The 24,459-nt window shown below is 38.2% G+C and overlaps 1 protein-coding gene across 2 annotated transcripts in view; it reads left to right on the top strand.

Annotated features, from left to right (window-relative positions):
• Nucleotides 1–24,459, top strand: part of MAP3K20 (mitogen-activated protein kinase kinase kinase 20) — a 120,648-nt gene that overhangs the window by 13,266 nt on the left and 82,923 nt on the right. The window lies entirely within an intron of this gene.

The raw sequence follows: 24,459 nt of genomic DNA, 5'->3' as shown, positions 1-24,459 counted from the left end.
CCACTATTAACAGAAACCAGAAAACCATTTTACAGTTGGATAGCCAAGTACTTTTGATAGAATAAATTAATTAAACCTCAAATAAATTTAATATAGTGAAGATGTATTAAACTGTAAATATAAAAAACAGTATGTTAATGAGTGGAGTAGAATCAAATCATTTCCTGCTTTTTAAGCAAGTGTGTAATGTAAATAAGATGCTCTAGCTTTTGCTAAAATAGTGCTGCTCCAGGATTGCATTTTTGCAGTCAGATATAAAAGTACTTGTCATGTTGATCTTCCTGGGGATCACGTGCTTTTTCTTGGGACAAGATTGCAGCCTTGGTGTTCAACATCATATTTCAGTCAGATCTGTATTTTTGGAAATGTGTTGTAATACTAATAGGCATTCTCAGTAAGAATCTGTCCTTCCATTCTAAAGCAAGACAGCTCTGTTAAAGAACCTGAAGCAGCTGACTTTGACTATCATGAAAGAAGAGGAACTTGTAGTGATGAATATTTCTTGACTTGGATGGGGTGGTGGTGGGACTCTGTGCATGTGTGTTGGGCCAGTATTTTGGGCCAGTCCTGATACAGAGATATTATAGTACTTCCGCACTGTGAAGAATGTGGCTTTAGTGGGAATAATATGAACATATTTAACATCTCAGTCTTTCTATATTTACTCCCTTGCAGGGAAATAGTAGTAGTAGGAGTCTTGACTGAAAAGGTTTGCATATTATGGACAGTATTAAATCCACATTTCCAATGAAGATTAGCCAGAGAAATAGGCCCCAATTCTATATGTGCTTTCTAGAGAGTAAGCCTAATTGAACTCAGTGGCACTTAGTCATTTCTATATTTATTTAAAAGTGAACTGCATATTGGCTATCAAATAGCAAACCAAATTACAACGTTCTCATTAAAGTCATTCCCTTGGTTGTCTTGGATAATTTAAAGAAACAACAAAATGCTAAACTCAGTAAGTCAAATCAAATATGTAATAGGAAGTTTTAAGTATTTTTCATACCTGTTTTGCCACATATACAGCAGCCAGCCCAGAGACGCATCTTCTTAATGTAATTTATTTATTTATTTATTGAAAAAATTGGTGTGCTTGAAATAATGCAATGTGAACAAGTATTTGAAACATGAAAGAAAATTCATTTAATGTTTATATTGGCTATCTATTTCAGGGAGTTTGTTGATTATGATTATTTGTATTTGTCAGGATCAAAGGACCATTTTGCTTGATATTTTGTTTTTATTATTTATTCATTATTAATTTGTCTCCTGCCTTTCTATCTATATGGCATTCAAGGCAGCTTAAGCAATTAAAAATGCAAATTCTAAAATTTAAGAATAAAAAACAATGCAGTTAAATTCAAAGCAGCATCATTAAATCCAATTCAGATCAGTATCATTAAAACCAATTCAACTATCTGTTTTCAAAAATTGATCCTATGCAGGTCTATTCGAGAGTAGGTTCAGCTGAGTTTAGTGGGGCTTCATAGTTGAGTGGAATAGAACTGCAGCCAAAAGAACTAAAGGACCTTATCTGATATTCCAGAATTAATTACGTTGAGATTTCTGGGCTATATTGTGTATTATGCAAGCAGACACCTGCTTGCACATTGTGGCTCCTTTTTACTTTGTTTTCTCCTGTACCTCCAGAATCTGCTTCAAGATGATCCCGCAGTCAGTTGAGGGGATCATGCAGCTTAGCACAAAGACAATTCTTCAGTCTGAAGCATGTTTCTAAAAATATCTCTAAATGAAATGGGACTATAATTTTCATTGTCTGGAGTAGACAGTGTAGTCACGTGTACTGTTTTTCTCCCTAATTTGTAAATCAAGGGGCTGCACCAGCCTACTTTTGCTAATCTCAATAAAGCTGAACAGAGTAATATTTGGATAGAAGACCACTAGGAAATCTCAGGGCTGTAGGCTAGACTGGGAAGCTGAAAAAAATGATAGAAAGCGATAGTAACAAATTGCTTCTATGGTGCTGCTATGAAACGTGTGTGAATATGTCCATTGGGTGTCAAGCCCAACCCAAGGAAATTCTTACCTTTCCCTTTTTAATTTAATTCAGGGTTACAAATGTCTATGTCCCTTGCAGACCTAAATATCCTTAACTTACTTGTGAAATTCAGTCCTAACATGCCTTCATTATTATTTGAAGTTTAATAATTTCATGTATGATTGGTTGTGACTTTTTATTTTAAAATCATTGAGATGCCACAGCAGTTCCTTTCCATAAATATATTTTTGGCAGTCAGTTTGGAGCCTGTTTCATTCTTGGAAAAATTTAATTAAAATGCTTTGCTTGTTGTTGCTCGTACCAGCAAATATAAGACCTATATGGGTCATGGGGATTTCACCTGCTAATAGAAGGACTTTATATTTGTAGGTATATTGAGCAGTTTTGTAATCTGAGAGTAGGCTGGTTGTATATATTGTCTGGGTTTATGAAATAGTGTTAGAATAATATGTGTTTGGCATGTGTATTTAATTTATAGCGCATTGTCAGGATATTCACACTGGCAGTTTATTCTGTTTATACAGTAGATTTGCAGTGAGAAATTACAGGCTCAGCATACCGCTGTAGGAGGAAAGCCATGTTAGGCTGTGGTGGCAAAAAATTGGGAGTCTGGTAGCACATTTTCCGACTAACACATTTTATTAAGAGCCGTAAGCTTTTGTGAGTTGCAGCTCACTTAACCACATGCATGGAGTGACTAGACTGATGTAGGATTTAAATTGGAGGGTGATGGGGGGAGGAAAAAGCAAGGGGGAAAATGTGTGGAGGAAAGATTTGGGAAGAGAGGTTGGTTATGTAGAAGCAGGTTGTGTGTGGCACATATTACAAGTACCTTGTCAATTAACAATTGTAATATGTTAAAAAAACCATTGTGTTTGTTGAGACCATCTGAGATTGACTGAAACCTTTTAATGTGCGGGGGTTCAACAATTGCTTGATGGTGCTGTTCGTCCTGCTTTTCCAAAACCGTAAAGTGTTCTGGGAGGTTGAAATGCTTTGATATGACTTCATCCTTGTTTGAGTCCTGATGTCAAACTTGTGCCCATTAATTCTTCTGCATAAAGTTTGTCCTATTTGTCCTATGTAGAATCCAGATGGGCATTGCTGCAGATGGTGACTTTTACCACATTGGAGGAAGAGCTTCTAATCTTGTTGGTGCACTAATTGTAGCCAGTGGTGATACTGTTGGTACAGATGTGGGGGCAAAGTAAGACATGTGGGTTTGTTGGAGGGTCTGTTCCCATGTTGAGATCATTGCATGTGCAAATCTGCTTCAGGTTGGGTGGTTCTCTGTAGGCATGCATGGGCCTGCTGACCAGTGCAGAACTCTGGGATGATTTGTTCAGTGATCAATTTGTTTGTTTTCTTGGCTTGGCTCCTGGTATTCTCAGGAGTCTTCTCCAACACCCAAGTTCAAAAAAGATATGTGCACATTTGAGTAACATTATCATACATTAATTAAATACAAGTACTGCAATTGTGTCCAGTGTATTTTAAAAAGTTCCTCTTTTGACATAGTTCAATTCAGTGGCAGCTTTTGGAGGACTAGGACAGGGGTTCAAAGGCAAAGGAGAGATCTCCTCTTTGCTGGAGAAAACGATTACTCCTTCTGTGCAGAGAGCCATGCAGTTGTGGGACTAGTCCTCAGTCTTCTCATTATAATGTTCCTAATATTGAATATTGCTAAGATACTGATTTCATTTATGCCAATTTATCTTTGATGTTTTTTTCTTGAACTGTAACTGGGTTACTCTGATTACACATATTTGATATATTGATACTGGTATTGGTATTTGTATTTGTTACCAAAAAAGGGGAACACTAAAGAATGTTCGAACTATCGAACAGTGGCACTCATTTCACATGCCAGTACGGTAATGCTCAAGATCCTGCAAGGTAGACTTCAGCGGTTCATGGAGTGAGAATTGCCAGATGTACAAGCTGGATTTAGAAAAGGCAGAGGAACTAGAGACCAAATTGCCAATATCCGCTGGATAATGGAAAAAGCCAGGGAATTTCAGAAAAACATCTATTTCTGTTTTATTGACTATTCTCAACCCTTTGACTGTGTGGACCATAACAGATTGTGGCAAGTTCTTAGTGGTATGGGGATACCAAGTCATCTTGTCTGCCTCCTGAAGAATCTGTATAACGACCAAGTAGCAACAATAAGAACAGACCACGGAACAACGGACTGGTTTAAGATTGGGAAAGGAGTACGGCAGGGCTGTATACTCTCACCCTACCTATTCAACTTGTACGCAGAACACATCATGCAACCAGCTGGGCTTGAGGAATCCAAGGCTGGAGTTAAAATCTCTGGAAGAAACATTAACAATCTCAGATATGCAGATGATACCACTTTGATGGCTGAAAGCGAAGAGGAACTGAGGACCCTTATGATGAAGGTGAAAGAAGAAAGTGCAAAAGCTGGCTTGCAGCTAAACCTCAAAAAAACCAAGATTATGGCAACCAGCTTGATTGATAACTGGCAAATAGAGGGAGAAAATGTAGAAGCAGTGAAAGACTTTGTATTCCTAGGTGCAAAGATTACTGCAGATGCTGACTGCAGTCAGGAAATCAGAAGACGCTTAATCCTTGGGAGAAGAGCAATGACAAATCTCGATAAAATAGTTAAGAGCAGAGACATCACACTGACAACAAAGGTCCGCATGGTTAAAGCAATGGTGTTCCCCGTAGTAACATATGGCTGCGAGAGCTGGACCATAAGGAAGGCTGAGTGAAGGAAGATAGATACTTTTGAACTGTGGTGTTGGAGGAAAATTCTGAGGGTGCCTTGGACTGCAAGAAGATCAAACCAGTCCATCCTCCAGGAAATCAAGCCAGACTGCTCACTTGAGGGAATGATATTAAAGGCAAAACTGAAATACTTTGGCCACATAATGAGAAGACAGGACACCCTGGAGAAGATGCTGATGCTGGGGAGAGTGGAGGGCAAAAGGAAGAGGGGCCGACCAAGGGCAAGATGGATGGATGATATTCTAGAGGTGACGGACTCGTCCCTGGGGGAGCTGGGGGTGTTGACAACCGACAGGAAGCTCTGGCGTGGGCTGATCCATGAAGTCACGAAGAGTCGGAAGCGACTAAACGAATAAACATTTGTATTTGTATTGCTATTTGAACTGTCAGTGACATGAATCACTGAGCATAATTGTATGTACAAATTAAGTATATCAATATAGCTATAACAATCACATTAATAAGATAAATAGAATTTGATTGCATTATACCTTTTTACTGCTTCCTTTGGAGAAAGAGATTCAGCTTCCTTATGTTACTCATCTTTGCAATGTTGGGTTTGTTTGTGGCCTCTGCCTGGATTGTCAAGTAGAAGTATTCTTTATCTGCCCCATTAGGTATGCAATGCCTGCTATATATTTATCACATTTTATATGAATTTTGAGCATTCATAACTTTGCATCAAATACTAGAGCTATGCAGTGCTTCAGATTCAATTGCAAAGGGTACTTTGGGCAATGCAATGGTGTGAACGTAGCCATTTTATTTTCTGGGAAATGATGCAGTTCATTTGAAGAGTTGCAGATTAGTGTCATGCTCTTGCTCATTCTGAAGTAAATTTTTTGGAATCAAATCTGAAGTGCTGCATAGTCCTACTCAGTATTCCTTTAATACATTTAAAGCATTACTTTTGAAGAATCTTCTGACTGGTTTGAAGAATCTTCTGTAGGAAGATTCTGGCTGGTTTATGCTTAAAGGCACTGGTACATTTCCAGTGATCTATTTTAATGACTATAGCATATATAGGTAGTCCTCACTTACTGACTGCAATTGGGACCAGCAACTCTGTTGATAAGCGACATGGTCGTAAAGTGAAATGTCACATGATTGCGCTGACTTATGACATCAGCCCCCATTGAGGTTGTTAAGCGAATCAGTGCAGGTCATTAAGGGTGACGTCATGTGACCACAACTCGCAACTTCCTGCCGGCTTCCTCATTGACTGCTTGTCGGAAGCCTACTGTGAAGGTCGCAAATGGCAATCACATGATTGTAGGATGCTGTGACTGTCGTAATTGCAAGCTGGTTGCCAAGCGCCTGAATCGCAATCACATGACTGCGGCGATGCTGTGATGGCGGCAACTTCAAGAACTGGTTGTAAGTCTCCATTTTCAGAGCTGACATAACTTTGAATGATCACTGAACAAGTGGTTGGTAAGTGAGGACTACCTGTACTGCTTAGAACTGATTGATTGGGGTGGTATAAGCTCTGTAGCAACAAAGAACAAATCACAGGACAGCAGATATAGTGATATCTAGCATGGAAAGATTATAAATAAGTGATTATCACTTGATTTTTTAAAATCAAAATGAGATGGAATTTGCAAGAGATTTGCAATATTATTAATGGAGGAAATGTTTCAGATTTCATAGAAATCTGTGTAGTGGCTTTGTTACATGCCTTAGGGCTTAAAGATGCTCCTAACTTTTGTTTTGAAACAATTTGATGAGCAAGAATGGATCTTACACAGTAATGAGAAATATCTGAGGTAACTTTCAACTAGATATGTTGAGGGATTTTGTGAGAAGAGTGATAGCAAGTACTAATGATAGCTGAATGAGTGAGGACGAAAGGTATGGGTGAAAATGTAGAATTGTAGAAAATAGAGTTGGAAGACCTACTTAAGGCATTGGGTAAATGCTCAGTGCAGGAATCCAAATTAAAACATCTGTGACAGCTGGCTGTATCCATTGAAGGGGAGCCCCCAACAATGTTACTGATCCTGCTGTTAAGCTATTTTTATTTAAAATCCCATCAGAATCTGCCTTCCTGTTATCCAAATCGTTTATTCTGTTTGGGATGATAAAGTTCTCTCTTCTCAAGGCTAAACATTCCATTTGTTTAATAACTCTTCAGAGGTCTTAGTTTCTAGATCACTGATTACCATTGGTGTCCTCCTCTGAACCTGCTCCAGTTTGAATCCTTATAAGGATTGGTCCCAGAACGGGATACAATACTTGAAGTGGGCTCTGACCAACTCAGAATTAATTGGAATCATTATTTCTTATGATTTGGAAGTTAGGCTGTTGATACAGCCTAAAATATTATCTGCCTTTTTTGCAGCCCCATTACAAATTCATCTTCAGTTTGCCATCAGTTCCGAGATCTCTTCGTGAGTACTATTTCTAAGTCTGGTTATTTCCCATCCTAAAACTTGTATGTTTGATTTTTGTTTCCTAAGTAAAGAACTCTGCATTCATTACTGTAAATTTCACAGTTATTTTCAGTCTATTAAATTTTATTGTGTTATCTTAAGGCTATTTCTTTAAAGTATCTAGATTATTGTGAATTCCATTTCTGCCCTCCTAGTAATTAAATATCTCATCCCATCCAATTGGCATCTTCTGCAGATTTGACAAGCATTCTCTGCAGTTTTGGTAAGCACCCTTCACCAAATACAAATGTTAAAGAATGCAAGCCTGAACTTTGTGGCATCTCACTTGGTACCTCACTCCAGTTTGTTCAGGAATTATCATTAGGAACAGTTCCTAAGATGAAGACTCTTTGGATACGATGTTTGAGCTAGTTATATATCCATTTAATTGTCATGCTATCCGATCCACACTTAACTAGCTTGCAATCAAAATGTCATGGGATACTGTCAGATGCTTTGCTGAAATCAAGGAATATCTTCCTTTTGGGAGAGATGGGCGGTAATAGCAATTTGAAATAAATAAATAATGTATCCACCATTAATACAAACTTCTAAGGAAGTTACCAGTCCAAAAGTGAGGTAAATTTAGTCTGGCAAGACTTGTTCTTGACAAACCTATGTTGATTTCTGATCATTATAGCATTGTTTTCAAGATACTTTCAGATAATTTATCTTCCAAAGTATAAATATCAGACTGTAGTTATCTGGATTGTCTTTTTTACTTTTTGAAGCTATTTGACTCCCTTCTTCCGTCCCTGCCTCTCTCAGTCAGTCTCCAGTCATCTGGCAGTCCTCCTGAATTTTTCTTAGATAATCCATGAAGTTTCAGCTAGGTAATCAGCAGGTTTCTTCTATATCCAAGGTTGCAATTCATGTGACCCAGGCAAATTAAACTTGTTACGAAGAAACAGGTATTCCCTAACAATGTTTTTATCAGACACGAGTTTTAGTTTTGCTTCTTCACAATTGCCTGATGGGACACATACCTTCTTCTTGGAGAACACAGCAAAAATTGAGTTGAGTATGTCTGCCTTTTCTTTGTTACCTGTTAGCCTGTTGGACTTAGTAGATAGGGTCCCAGAAGAACTCTGGACAGAAGTTCGCAGCATTGTTCAGGAGGCAGCAACAAAATACATCCCAAAGAAAGAGAAAACCAAGAAGGCAAAATGGCTGTCTGCTGAGACACTAGAAGTAGCCCAAGAAAGAAGGAAAGCAAAAGGCAACAGTGATAGGGGGAGATATGCCCAATTAAATGCAAAATTCCAGAGGTTAGCCAGAAGAGATAAGGAATTATTTTTAAACAAGCAATGCGTGGAAGTGGAAGAAGACAATAGAATAGGAAGGACAAGAGACCTCTTCCAGAAAATTAGAACCATCGGAGGTAAATTCCAGGCCAAAATGGGTATGATGAAAAACAAAGATGGCAAGGACCTAACAGAAGAAGAAGAGATCAAGAAAAGGTGGCAAGAATATACAGAAGACCTGTATAGGAAGGATAACAATGTCAGGGATAGCTTTGACGGTGTGGTCAGTGAGCTAGAGCCAGACATCCTGAAGAGTGAGGTTGAATGGGCCTTAAGAAGCATTGCTAATAACAAGGCAGCAGGAGGTGATGGCATCCCAGCTGAACTGTTCAAAATCTTACAAGATGATGCTGTCAAGGTAATGCACGCTATATGCCAGAAAATTTGGAAAACACAAGAATGGCCATCAGATTGGAAAAAATCAACTTATATCCCCATACCAAAAAAGGGAAACACTAAAGAATGTTCAAACTATCGAACAGTGGCACTCATTTCACATGCCAGTAAGGTAATGCTCAAGATCCTGCAAGGTAGACTTCAGCAGTTCATGGAGCGAGAATTGCCAGATGTACAAGCTGGGTTTAGAAAAGGCAGAGGAACTAGAGACCAAATTGCCAATATCCGCTGGATAATGGAAAAAGCCAGGGAGTTTCAGAAAAACATCTATTTCTGTTTTATTGACTATTCTAAAGCCTTTGACTGTGTGGACCATAACAAATTGTGGCAAGTTCTTAGTGGTATGGGGATACCAAGTCATCTTGTCTGCCTCCTGAAGAATCTGTATAACGACCAAGTAGCAACAGTAAGAACAGACCACGGAACAACGGACTGGTTTAAGATTGGGAAAGGAGTACGGCAGGGCTGTATACTCTCACCCTACCTATTCAACTTGTATGCAGAACACATCATGCGACAAGCTGGGCTTGAGGAATCCAAGGCTGGAGTTAAAATCTCTGGAAGAAACATTAACAATCTCAGATATGCAGATGATACCACTTTGATGGCTGAAAGCGAAGAGGAACTGAGGACCCTTATGATGAAGGTGAAAGAAGAAAGTGCAAAAGCTGGCTTGCAGCTAAACCTCAAAAAAACCAAGATTATGGCAACCAGCTTGATTGATAACTGGCAAATAGAGGGAGAAAATGTAGAAGCAGTGAAAGACTTTGTATTCCTAGGTGCAAAGATTACTGCAGATGCTGACTGCAGTCAGGAAATCAGAAGACGCTTAATCCTTGGGAGAAGAGCAATGACAAATCTCGATAAAATAGTTAAGAGCAGAGACATCACACTGACAACAAAGGTCCGCATGGTTAAAGCAATGGTGTTCCCCGTAGTAACATATGGCTGCGAGAGCTGGACCATAAGGAAGGCTGAGTGAAGGAAGATAGATACTTTTGAACTGTGGTGTTGGAGGAAAATTCTGAGAGTGCCTTGGACTGCAAGAAGATCAAACCAGTCCATCCTCCCGGAAATCAAGCCAGACTGCTCACTTGAGGGAATGATATTAAAGGCAAAACTGAAATACTTTGGCCACATAATGAGAAGACAGGACACCCTGGAGAAGATGCTGATGCTAAGGAGAGTGGAAGGCAAAAGGAAGAGGGGCCGACCAAAGGCAAGATGGATGGATGATATTCTAGAGGTGACGGACTTGTCCCTGGGGGAGCTGGGGGTGTCGACGACCGACAGGAAGCTCTGGCGTGGGCTGGTCCATGAAGTCACGAAGAGTCGGAAGCGACTAAATGAATAAACAACAACAAAGCCTTTCATGATCTTTATTAAGCTAGTATACTGATTCTTTTTTCTTCATTTCATTTGAACATATCTAAAGAGTTTCTGCCATTCTTTATCAAACTCAGCTCATTTTGAGATTTATATTTCCTGACTCAATCTCTGAAATTCCAGAATATTCATATTTATTCTTCCTTGGAGACTAGTTCGTCTTTCCACCTCTTACAGGTTTTCAGGTTTTCACTAAATTTTTGTGCAGCCATGTAGACTTCTGTTGTTTTCCATTTTTTTCCTTATTGAAATTAGGAAAATTGTTTTAGCAGTTGCTTTGAGCTTCTTTTTCCATGAGCTTCTCTTGCTACAAAATCCTGCTTGTTCTTTTTCTGAATATTTCATTTTCTGATTTTATTAAAATGCACTTTTTTTGGAATTTCAAGATCCACATTCACTTATGCTGAGTTTCAGTTTCCTTTAAAATCAAGCATTCCAGCATTCCCCCAGTGGTCCTACTATTTTTACTTCCTTGACTAAGTCTTCTCCATTGGGTGGGAACAGGTCAAGAATACCTCATTCTCTCACACCCTTTTCCATCCACTGAAGGAGAAAGTTACTAGAAAGGCAAGTGACAATACTTAGCAGTGTTTGTCTCCCAACAAATTCTGGGGTAATTGAAGTTCCCACCACTACTGTTTCATGCCTCTGTCAAGGATTTGCAATTTGTTTTTGGAAGCAATTTTCTCCTTAGTTTTGTGGAAGTAAGAAAATATCACCAAAGTAAGTGTTTTCATGCATCCTTCCATTTTAACCCAGATCTCTTTTAGCACAGTGAAGTTAATTCACTTGCCGGTATCGATATAGCACCCTTCCTCCTTTTATTCCTTCTGTTCCTTTTGAACAAATCTGCTATATTTCATTTTTGGGGTCACCCACCAAGTCTACATAATACCTTTTAATATTTGTTTTTCTGTACTGAGAACTCATTTTCATCTTGTTTATTTTCTGTATTCTGGGTATTGGTATATAGACAATTAAGGTATGAAGTTTATGAGCAAATGTTTCTTCCTTACTGATTTTTCTTTTGCTTTACTAAATCCCATTACCACAACGTTCTACCTTCCTTCCATAGTACACAAGGGACTTCTACAGAATTTAGTTTAAATCCCTTATGATCAAGCTTTGCCGTATTTCAATGAAACACACGTTTGTGGTCCTTGTCAGGTGCTCTCAACATCCTGTGCTGAAAGTCCATCACTGTAGAGGGAATAGGGAGTGGCCTTGAAGGACAGGAGGAAGAGATGCTACCAAGACAACAGTAAGATAAGAGGGGCTGGAGCCTGGGCCAAGAAATTAGTTTGAGTAAATGTCTTGGACAAGCCCTCCACAGTTCACAGAGGATAAATGAGAGAGGGGGAAGCACATTCAGACTTGCAAGATTCTGACCTATGTGACATTGGTTTCTTAGTCTGGTCTACCTTGCTGGGCTGACAGTCATTCAGATCCAGAAACTGAATCTCCTATTGATATCATTAACTCATATCATTCAAGTGTGTTCTTACAATCCAAAAGAAATGTATAGTTTTAAAGCAAGTACAAGCTGGAGCAATTTAACCCATACTACAGTAAAAATCTAAATGAAGGTCCTATCAGTGCAAAGACAGATGCTGGTTACAGAGTGAGTCTTAAGTCTTAAAATAATGGATAGATTGTAAGAAATGTAAAAAATGACAAGGTAAAAAAGGGTTTGTAGCTTAGCTTGGTTCCTGGTGAACAACAGTAGAGGTTCCAGTGATGTCTGGTACAAGTAGAGCATTCTGGGATCTCGGTGGGTCAGATTGCATTCAGGCTTGGCTAAGCTCCAGAGGACTTTAGGATTTAAGCGGCTGAGGAATTAGTGCTTATAGCCGTTGGTATGAATGAAGCAATCTGTGTTAGTCAGAGAACATTACTGGGTTTAAGTGACATGCACTCTAACAGGCATTTGGGGGGAGAACAGAAATTATGCCAAATACACACAGTTTTGTGCCCCCCAAGCTTACATGTCCTTTTCATAAAAGAAAATATGGCTGCCAGATAAATGACATCGCCACAAAACATCGGCTTACAACTTCTAAGGTTGAGAAATGGGGAATAGTGATGTGAGCAAATGGTTGAAGTTGCTGAAGTTTTCTCCACAACCCCTTTCCCCCCAAAGATACTAGAGACTGGAGCAACTGATAGTACTCTGATTACAAATATCACACTTAATTGCCCTCTGCTTCCCCTCCAAGGCATTTTAGAATACTAGCTAGCACCAAAAAGTAATACTTTAAAAAATTCTGTTCACCCTTTTGGTGGGCAAAGTCTGCACAGCAGATTAAAATACCTTACTTAGGCTTGGATTTTATGGCAGCAGATGACTGCCATAATTCGATCAGTTTCTGCATGCATTTCTCTGATTTGCTCATAAAAGAATGCAGTGTTCTCTATTGTATATTTCTATGACAGAATATTTTGGACCCTACATGAGGCTTGCTGGAACATGTGGTGGAATTCCAACACATTTAACAAGGGAAAAGACAGAAAAAAGATCCTAATAAAATAAACTCACAAAATAAGTCATATGGTTTATAGCTAATTTGCAAGTTAGTTGTGGCTAATTTAAATCCCATTGTGTTTCCTCTAAGCATGAAACATATCAAAATCACTTGTTTTTCTAGGGATTCTGTATATATACATCTTTGTATGCAGTGTATAAAGAGCCAGTTTGGTGTAGTGGTTAAAGGTACCAGGATAGAAACCGGGAGACCGTGAGTTCTAGTCCTGCCTTGGGCATAAAGCCAGCTGGGTCACCTTGGGCCAGTCCCTCTCTCTCAGCCCTAGGAAAGAGGCAGTGGCCAACCACTTCCCAAAAACCTTGCCAAGAAAACGGCAGGGCCTAGTCCAGGCAGTTGCCAGGAGTCAAAAACTAACTCGCAGGCACACAACAACACGCAGTGTGTAAGGATATTTAGCTCCTTTTCTGCCATACCATTGGGGTGCTTTGCATTAGGGAAGAAGTCTGATTATCATCTTACTGGATTATGCTACCCATTTCAGTTTATCTTCTAACCAAGAAATTAGATGCAGTAGAATGAAAGTTCTGTTTCAATTTTGCTTTATGCAGATGTTTTCTTTAACAACTATTGACTATATATTTTTTTAAAAAGTTGAGATGCAAAATTTGAGTCTATGGGAAGAAAGCAGAGCGTTCCTGAATGATGTTAATAGAGTCATGCCAAGGCCTTTTTCTTACAATTAAGGCCTTCTTCTTACAATTTGGGGGGAAAAAGTATTGTGCGGCCATTACAGGGTTGCATTGTTTCATTAAAGAGGTGAGAATTATGTATTTGCATCTTCTATCTGTTTGAATATCTTCCCATTTTTGTAAACAGAAAACAAGCATGCCATGGAAGTAATAAGACTATAGTCTTTTCCCTAAAATGCTACTTTTTCATTGGGGCTTATTACTTAGGAAAACTGTAGTTACAGGAGCTTAGTATATTTCTCCCTTTCCCCTCAAGGATATGCATATAATGTTTCAGTCCATTTTTTGCAGAGATTTTTCTCCTGATTTTATACTTTTTGTAAGAATATATTCACAACTGAAAGGTAGTATAGGAGCAGCTGGATTCTAGTCTATACATTAATAATATATTTGTACCTTTAAGATTTCAATTGTCTGAAATAAGGTATTTCTTTCAGGTCAGCTGCATGTAATATCTCAAAAAAGTCGGGATTTTTTTGGTCTAGTTTAGGAAAATACTTTGCAATAGAGTGCTTATTAGAATATAAATGTAATCCATATATTCTAATGGTCATTCTCTCTGGATTTTTAGAAAGTGATTATTCTTTTCTGATAAGAGCTAGGAACTAGACAAAATATTTGTTATCTTGAATAAAATGTATAGGGAAGAATTAAATGGAATAATGAAGTGACACGGTTGCGGACTCATGAAGTTCCTCTGTGCTTACGCTTTCTGCCGTTTAAGATGTGTCTGAAGAAAGTTTCCTTTTTAAGAGGTCAGTATAAACAGTTGTAAGGAAACATTGAGCACCTGTTTATCTTAGCTGGGCAGTGTGCAGATACAGAAAAGGCTACTGCTCAGGTCACTCCTGTATAAATACACAATCACATGAATTGCTTCACAGGAATGTAAATGCTTAGGAATGATATAATGCAGTTTAATACATGATTACTGTGGCGAGATTGTTATATGCACGGAGGTGGAAAGATTTGACACTACCCTCTATGGAGGAATGGTTGGTGAAGTTGACAGATCTTGCCGAGATGGAAAAACTGACTTCTTTGATTAGAGAAAAGATGCTACCTACATTTATTGGTGACTGGAAGCCCCTTACGGACTTTTTGCGCAAAAATGAAAAAAAAATGATCTTGTCATTTATGGCTTTGATGGTTAGATAGGCTAGATTATAGAAAGAAGAATATTATGATGTAACTTTAGAGAGAGAGGTTAAAATATAATTGTACATATAACTGCTGTGAAGAATATTGGAAGCCACTTTTTAAAACCTTTTTTCTTTTCTATTTTTCTTTAACCTTTTTTTCCCTTTTCTTGCACTTTTTGCTTTCTCTTTAACGTCTTTCTTTTCCTTTCTTTTCACTTACTTTATATTTGTTTGTATTAATTTTTATCTTCTCTTTTAAACGTTTTAATAAAAATTATATATAATTTTTTTTTTTAAAGGAATGATATAATGCAGGCATATCCACATCCTAATATAGACTAGTAAATGTGATGCTACTGTTTTTGAAGAGATGCTATAAAAAACTTGGATAGGGTAGTAACACTGATGGAGGCAGGTCCTCTGTCAGCTTTTCAGTTTATTTTACTTTCTGTACGTTCATTTCTGCCATTCCTTTATGCTTGCTGCTCTTAGAGTGAAAGTGTTATATCATGCATTTCTTTAAGGATTAAAGATTAATTCATGGGGACCTCCAGATAAAATTGTTCCAAGTAGGGTAGTGGAACTGAACTTGAGATGGATTCTGAAGCGGCAAGACTTTAGTTTCAGCAAAAAGTATCACCAGATAACTATGATGAATGTGTATATGTTATTATAATAGTGCAGATTCAACATCAAGGAAAGGAAGAGCAATGGACAGAAAAGGGGAAGCATAAGATTGTCTCAGGAATTGGCAAAGTCCATTTATTTTCACATAATATATGCATTTTCATTAAAAAAATTCAGAGCAGTGCACTGTACAGTAACAGTGTGAATTATGGTACAGATTGTGCTACCATCTTGAATTAAGTTCTGCAGCAGCATATGAAGAAAACAATCAAGAATGAATAACTGCATTTGCTAAATCAGATAACATATGACATTAAATTGCTACATTTCTTATTAATGTAATTGACAATCTAACCTAAATAATTTAAACATACATATCCAATGTTTGTCCTTAATGCCATTATATTCATTTGTACCCTTAATACCCTTATACAGTATATTACCAATCTGCTGCACCTTTTTGTAACCACATTTTCACCCATCTTCCTGAGTTAGATAATGTGGATATGGAAATATGTATTTGTATATCAAGTCATGTTGAGAACTTACCAAGTTATTAATATTTCACATTATGTACAGGTGGTCCTTATTTAATAACCACTTGTTCAGCGACTGTTTGAACTTACCACAGCACTGAACAAGTGGTAGTTATGGCCAGTCCTCATACTTACGCCCATCATAGTGTCTCTGCGGTCATGTGATCGCAATTTATGACCTTCCCTGTCAGCTTCTGACAAACAAAGTCAATGGGGAAGCTGGCAGGAGGTTGCAAGTCACAGTCACGTGAGGTCCTTGCTTAATGACCCGCACGATCTTTGCTTAATGATAGCAACTGGGACTGCTGGAACTGCCATTGATAAGCGGTGTGGTCCCGTGGTTTTTTGACTTACAACTGCTTCACTTAATGATGGAGTTTCCAGTCCTAATTGGCATTGTTAAGTGAGGACTACCTGTATTTTCCCAGTGCAACTAACTACATAGGGGGATAAACCATGTGTGATGTGATCTAAAATACAAATTAAAGTATACATTGCAGAATGGGGGTGAGAGCCTATAGCCCCTGAGAACTTCCTGGGGAAATCAGCAAGGGTATGTGTAATTCTCATATTTTGCTTAAGCCAGCAGAATGCCTAGGACCAACAGAGACTTGTGGAAGTCAAAACTGTGTCTACAAAGAACAGCTATTGTCATAAATCAGTGATCAGGTGAAACTATTTTTCCTCTTTTTGCAAAGGGAAGTGCTTGTCAACCTGGGTCCTTGCATTCTGCCTACTCAAGGTTTTTCTGGCTTTTGGGTTGGTCTTTGCACAGGTGTCCAAAGATACTGAGGAGGAAAACTACAAACTCCTTCATTTTCCTTCCAGTGTCAGTCTCTCTGTGGATCTGTACAATGGTATATTCTACCCAAGATGAGAACACGAACAGGCCTTGAATGTGTAGCTCATCACTGATCTCTTATTCTTTACTACAGGAAGAATTTAAGTAATCAGAACAAAATCTTGTCTTTGGACATCATGCAGGTCAGGAAAGGGCACATAAAAATAAAAGTAAACTTGTCTCATGTATTTGTTATTTTCTGTGCATCCAACTGAGAAGAGGAACAGGGGAGAAACCTAATAGCAATACATTGCCTATACCACGCTTATCCACTGGACAAAAAAATAATTGTTCAAGCTCAGTGTTATGAGGCAACCCTACATTATAGTTGTTTTTAATTTAGGATGTTAAAACTGATTTGATGCAAAATCAACAAACACTTTCAAGGAAAGCTAGAAATATTTTGATATAATACAAGTGGGCAAACTGTATTCTTTAGTACAATTACTCTTTTGCTTGATCAACTGATTCAGGATGAACCCTGTGAATTCTACCCATCCTTTCAAGAAAAAAGTTCCCATTCTCTCATTCCCATACAGTGGCAGAAAAGAACTTGTATATAATAAAATACAGATCATAAAATTGCCCAGTAGTCCCATGGATACACTTTGCCCTGCCTTGGTTTATGTATCAAGGAAAAAATAATTCTCAAAAATATTTATTCTCTCTGATAAAATGGCATGATCCAAGAAAGAGTTTAAGTCCATTTCAGAACAGTAGCTTGCTTCATCTGGTGACTCCATAATTCCCTGCTAGCATGGCTGGAGTTTGCAGTCCCAGCACACTTGGGAAGTGTTGGGCTGGGGAAGGCTGAAGTTTGGTGAGTTTACCTTGGATGATGGCCAAGGAGGAGGAACGATGCCTGAGAGCTTAAACTGTTTTACGCATAACGTGGATGGTCCGTGCAATCATTTTTATTTTTAATTGTAAGAGAGATGCTATGGAAAGAGGATCTGTTCTGCACACCAGAGTGGGTGGTTGGAGGGAAAAAGTCTTTTGGAATAAATAGCACTTAACCTGGTCACAGCTTTAACATTGATTTTAAACATGAGTGACATTTCCCCCCCCCCCCCGTTAACTAATCCCCCTCCTTTTAAAACAACAACAACAAAAAAAGAGTTACTGATAGCTATTCTCAAAGGCAAGGCTAATATTCTCTATCATTTTTTACAGATCTGGGTTTTCCCCCCGTTTTTGGCTCAATCCGTGTTTAGAACTGCCAAAAGACGTCAGGGTAGAGACGTCAGGCATTGCCGTTTCTGCCCCTTTCCAATTATACATTCATCCCCAAAAGTACAAAGCAAAAATACAGTTCTATTCTTTATGAATCATAGCCCAGGTTTCTTTTGCCCTTAAATTGGCATTTTGAACTACGTTCACTCATAGTGCAAAACGACCTTGAAGGTAAAGGAAGGAGCAGAAGGATGGAAAGATAGCTCTCAAACGAGTGATCTTTTGAATAGTCCAAGTTCAATCTTTAAAACAAAAACGGATATGTTTTTTCCCACTAATGTGCTCCACAGCCACTTACCTCTTATCCTGAAAAACTTGAAAGAGGAAGTAAAAGAGGTGACCCAAATCATAGAGTTCTTTTGACAGAAGAAATTCAGCTGTTTTGAACACTTAGAATCAAAGGAAGTGGTTTCCCTAATTATATGAACTAGGCAAAAGCTCTCAGAATAGCTTTTCCACCCCAGGATTCCTTGCACTTTAGAAGTTTGCATAAAAGCTCACATGGAGACTTAGATGCAAAGTGTTTGATTCAATTTTATTAGGCAGAAGTGGACCTACATTCTTATTGCTTGGCTTAACGGCTGGTTGGATTTGGGCCACAATCAGATTTAGATGATATATTTCTGGCCCATGCCTTTTAAACATTTCAGTGCTTCATTTTATTTCCAAGTACCTCTTTGAAAAGAGCTCTGGCAGTGTTAGAGGGGCTGAAACTCTTTGTGAGCTTTTCAGTAAAGGTTCTGTCCCTTTGGCTTGATTAGATAATAGGGAATTCTGTGAAATAAAATTAGTTCTTTCCACTGTTCTTAAGAGAAGGAGAAATAAGGATGAAATCTTTTTTTTTTTTCAGGGTAAAAAAAAAGGGAACTATGACTATACTTTATAAATTTATAAGATTTGATTAAAGTCATAACTATATAAATTTGTAATATTTGAACATGGCAATTTATTTAGTATTGTTTGAAGTTCTTGAGCCTTTTCAGGAAGAAGCTACTAATTTATTTGTCCTCTTTTTTGGATTCAGAAACATTTTTTTTTCTGGCCAAGAAAAGTGCATTGGGAAAGTACACCAAAAAAACCAGAACAGTTTTGAAAATCACACTCTAAAGTAAAATAATAAAAATAATATCTTCCTGATTAAAAATGATGTATTCGTTGCATTCATTGCAAATTTGGAAAAGCAAATATGTCAGCTTGATGACTAAATGCAGACTAGTCCGCCCTATTGTGTTCCCCATAACAACATATGGCTGTGAAAGTTGGACGATGAAAAAGTTGGATAGAAGGAAAATTGATTCTTTTGAACTATGGTGCTGGAGGAGGCTCTTGCGCATCCCTTGGACTGCAAAGATAACAAATAATGAAGTATTGAAGTGCATAAAACTGGTCATGTCGCTAGAAGGAAAAATAAAAAAACTTAGATTTAGTTACTTCGGTCATGTCACGAGCTCGACATCATTGGAGAAAGACGTTACGCTTGGAACAGTCGGTGGTAAAAGAAGACGAGGACGCCAAAGAATGCGCTGGTTGGATGTAATCAAGGCAGACACAGACCAAAATATAAAGCAACTGAAAGAAGCTGTACAAGATCGGAAATCATGGAGAAAGCTGGCTTATGGAATTGCCCAGGGTCAGATACGACTGAATGGATAATTCGATTTGATTCATTGCATCCTTATATATTTGCTCAATTTTTATTATATATTCTTTTCAAGTTACACTGTAATGCAGGTTTTCTCAACCAGGGTTCCGTGGAACCCTAGGGTTCCGTGAGATGTCACTAGGGGTTCCGTGGGAGATCACGATTTATTTTAAAAATTATTTCAGATTCAGGCAACTTTACATTAAAGAGGTAAGTTTCATTCTTTATTTTTAGGGCTGTAAAGGGAATGGGGGTTGGGGGAGAGAAGTACTCTGAAACTTGCAAGATTGATGTCAGCCTTATGAGACAGACCAGACAGGAAACACAACCAAATGAGCTAATTCTACTTTAATGTAAGGTTACGTTAACAGAAGTTTGCAAGTCTGAAAATACTTCTCCTCCCCCCCCTACCCCCAATGCCCTTTACAGCCCAAAAACTAGGAAGGGTTTCTTTCGAGCCTCTTGCCCGGCCCACATTCCTGTTGTGGGCTCAGCTTCCTTTTATCTGACTGTTCCCTTGGTTGTGTCTCGTTGCCTTGTCTCCCAAGGTCATTCCCACATACCATTACAGTGCACTGCCAAATACACAGGTACATGAGCAGTGTTGCTTCTTTTTAAGCCAAAATGTTCCAAAGTACTCAGACCAGATTCAGCCTATAAGGAGCTGAGCTGAGGTAGCATTATAAGTATCCAGGTGAGGACTTGGAGGGGTGGGTAACTCAAATGGTTTCTTCTCTTCTAGCATGCACTAGCTCCTGTGGTTATGGTACCCACAGTTTTGCAGTTTATCTGAGCAAGATGCACATCTGTAGAAGCGTCATTACCTAGCAGGTGAATGAAAGCTCTGAATTGATTAGACTGTGATGCCAAAAATACAAATAAAAAGGCAAAAGCAAGAAATGTTTTAGTCCCTAGAGTTTAGGATTATTACTACATTCTATCCTCCTTGTTAAGCCCATGGGTCAACTATTTTTGTACTACAGCAATTTATCTTACTATTTTTCCTTATTTAATAGTGGAATTATTTTCATCTAATTAACAAGCTTGTAGGATGCTTGCTATTAATTAATTTCAACTTAATTCCATCTTTCTTGCCAGACAAAGATCATAGTACTGGAATACCTTTGTGCCTGCGAGATAAATAGAATAATGACTATTCTTTAACAAACTTGGATTCCCCACTGCAAAATATTTTGGAGTAGTAGATAGGTTACCTTCCTTGAAAATTACTCAGTCCAAATTTCCAAGAAAAATTCAGTCATCCATGAATGACTTTTCTGGTTGGAACATGGCTGCATCTCTTTTGAGGCCTGCTTAAGGCTTTGCTGACTTAAATTCTGATTAAATTTTAGGGGGAGAGAGGCCTTGGTCCAGCTTACTTCCTCTGATAGTTACATCTCCTCATTGAAGACCTGGCTTACTGTGGGCCATCCTCTTTAGCTGTATGCTCTTTGGGTAAAGCCGTGGCAGAGAGTTCTGAACCTAGATATCCAAAAAGACAGAAAATTTCACTTTTTCATTATTGTCACAGGCATTCTTTTAGTAATATCTAGATATTTTTATAATATCCATCATGTACTGCACAGAACAGCATTTACATTGGCACCAAATAACACCCTGTCCTCAATAAGAAATAAAGCAACAGGAAGATATAATAATATTTCCTACCCGGATTGCCTTTGCATATGCTCAGGCATGGAAGCTGAATCTGTGGCATGTGTGTTACCAAGTTCTCCTCTATATCATACCTGGCATCTCAAGCTTATTGAGTTACCTATCTATAACCTCTCTCACCTACCTAGTGGTTATAAATCAGTTACAGGTAGTCTTTGTTTAGCAACCCCAATTGGGACATTAAGCGAAGCGGTCACTAAGTGAAACCACGACTGTCCTTATGATCTTACTTCAGTTTTCTTTGCGTTACAGACCTGTGAAGTTTGTAAATGAAAGGATTGGTTGTAAAATTACTTTTTCATCATGTCTAATTGTAAATGGTTGCCAAACGAGGACTGCCTGTATTGTGAAATCAATTTACTGAAACATCTAGGAAGATCATGCAATGTTTAGCTGTAGTAACAGCCATCAGAAACTAGTGGGTATGTCCTACAACTAATTAATCCTAGACTCCTTTTTTTGGTTTACCATTAAGTAGCCTGACCATTCAGTCTCACCTCTTCTATTAACCTCTCTGTTCAAGAGTTTGTTTGCCCCAGTACTCCCAAATAGGTTTGGGGGGGCATGATTCATATACAGAATGTCTGGCCCCTGATATGTATTCTGGCTATGAAGTTCATTGGTTTGCATGTCTTTTTCTCTTCTAAATTGTGTTATAGTTTCTAGACATTAATGAGATAAAGATGCAGGCCTTGCAACAGATAGTCAGATTTTAATAGTATTATCTCCAGTAAGCCCTGTGATTATAAACTGTAGTACGTAACTTCAAATAGAACTTGATTTACCTTAGAATATTTGGAACAGTTTATTCAATTTAAACCCCTGCTATCTGGACTGCCGGTGCTTCTTGAAACTCCCTGCTAGTGGGACTTTATCAAAGTGTCAAGAATGATTGATTGACCCTTTATGCATTTTTTCCATATTTCCATGGATTATTTATTCTTTTAATTCAAAGGTGATTTGTTAATATTGCATTACATTAAAATATGTATTTGGTAATTATATTTTCCCATTATTATATTGCTATAAGTATTTCAATTAAATAAAAATATCAGTTATCAAAATATTATAATGAATATGGTAAGCATTGGTCTGATACCTTGCTAATGAAGCCTGCAGATATTTTGCACATGACCATGTACTAAGGACACGCAATCATGAATACAGTGCATTGTGTTAAAGAATGAGAGGAAGCTATACCCACAGAATTAAGATAGATTATAGGTGTACCAGCAGTGCATACCATTGGCAAAAGTTCTACCAGCTAGCTAGCCCTTACGTGGGAGAAAATCTGAGACAACCCCAAATGATTATCAATAGTATTTTGTTAATAGATAGGATTCTTATCAAGACTGTAGCTAATACCTACATAACATAGGATCTATAAGCCTCTCAAGAAATATAAATCACAGACCAAAATGTGTAGAGTGGGTCTAAAGCGTTTTACCATCTGTATTCCACAGAACCTGTGAAAGCGGTAGTAAACTGAATCAGTCGCATAATCAAATTTTGATTTTTGAACATCTTAATATCCTTTTCATAGGCTTTCTGGGTAGTACAGCTCATACACATGCAAGATCCCAGTGTGTGTCCTGGCTATACAACATGGGAAAAACCTGTGTTTGCTTAACAACGCACCCCCCCGCCCCCCGGCAATATACGGTATTGTATTAGTGTTCTCGGTGTGGGCTTTAGAGCAGAATATTAAATTCCACAGCTGTAGGTTAGACTGGGATGTTTTTTTAAAAAAAAAACATTCAAAGAAAGCATTGGCAAATTACTTCCATATTGCTGCCAAAAAAATTCCATGGCCATGTCTGCAAAATCACTTTACGAAATCACTTTGCTTCAGCAGATAGCAGCTGATCTGGCTGACCTCATCTGAACTAACCCAGGAGGGGCCTGTTTGGTACTTGGGTGGGACACCATCCAAAAATACCAGGGCTGTAGTTTAGTTTGGGAACATGAAAAACATCATGGAAGAAGGAAGGAGCAAGCTCTTTCATTAACTGTTGCCAGAAAATCACACAGACATGTCCATTAAGTCACCTTGAAGCTCAGCTTGAAGGAAATATATCTTTTATGTGCAAAAGGGGGCAGTGGGATATTGCTGTTGGCCACAGGCTAACAGTTACAGGAATTACATGTTCCTTCGTTAGGGTGTGTCTGGTTGATCTGCATTATGCAATAAAAAATCTTCAGGAAGAAGTGCTTTTTGTAAAACATTGCAGGGGAACAGCTGTTGTGTTACAACTTTCCCAGGAATTTAGTTCAGTAGAACTTTAGAATACTGTAGAACACTTAGGTGATTTTTCCTTCTTTATCTGCCTTCAGCCATTTCTAAACAATATTGCTATTCCTATAATAAAACACGGTAAATATTCTTGCCACAATAAAACTAATGAACTCTCATGAAATAGTGGTAAGTATTAGTAGTCATTTAGTGATGTTCTGCAACTCAGAATGCTAGAGTAGTTAAGCACATCTAACCCTGTAATTTTGTCTCATGAAAGAGTGCCTCATGCTGGGAAATTTAGCTGATTTATTAAATATGGTGTGAGTTGTTTGATCTAATGGCAAATGAAATTTATTTTCAAAATACGGTCTTGACAATTAATCTCAACCTGAAGAAAATGCACCCTGTGTTGTGACAAATAGACAAGAAAACATTAAAAATAAATTGTTGCCATGTGGGTCTTTAAGAAAAATCCATAATTTGGTCAGATCTTTATTGGGACCAACCAGTGAAGCTGTTACTCAGCTAGGGATATGGGATTTAAATATTTTCTCTGAATGTTCTTGAGATGGGGTTAAAGCAAGCTGTTCTTTTGCCTTTGGACGGATTTAGTGACATTTATAATGTGATGTTTTTGATAGGAAAAAAATATTTGCATCAAGGTAAGGTTTTGAAATAGTGACAAATGTTTTTCTCAATGAAGCAATTTCTTAAAAATAAATACATAAATAAAAGTGGTACATTCCAATAAACCCGGTTCCTGACTCACCCAGTTTTCTTTTTTGGATACTGCTAGAAAATTAGTTACTTGCTACAGGCACAGTTTGTTCGCAGGATGCAACTCTCCATGCTTGTTAGAGGAAGCTGTTTGTTGCCACTCCCACTTCCTCTCTCTCTCTCCCTCCTTCACCATCTAGGAAGAAGCATGTTTTGCTTCTCTCTCCATCTTGGGCCTAAAGCCATGTGGCTGCCCCTTTCTTCCATGCAGCTCT

This window comes from Candoia aspera, chromosome 1 (genome assembly GCF_035149785.1).
Source record: "Candoia aspera isolate rCanAsp1 chromosome 1, rCanAsp1.hap2, whole genome shotgun sequence".
Lineage (NCBI taxonomy): Eukaryota > Metazoa > Chordata > Lepidosauria > Squamata > Boidae > Candoia > Candoia aspera.
This window is presented reverse-complemented; position numbering and strand designations above follow the sequence as displayed.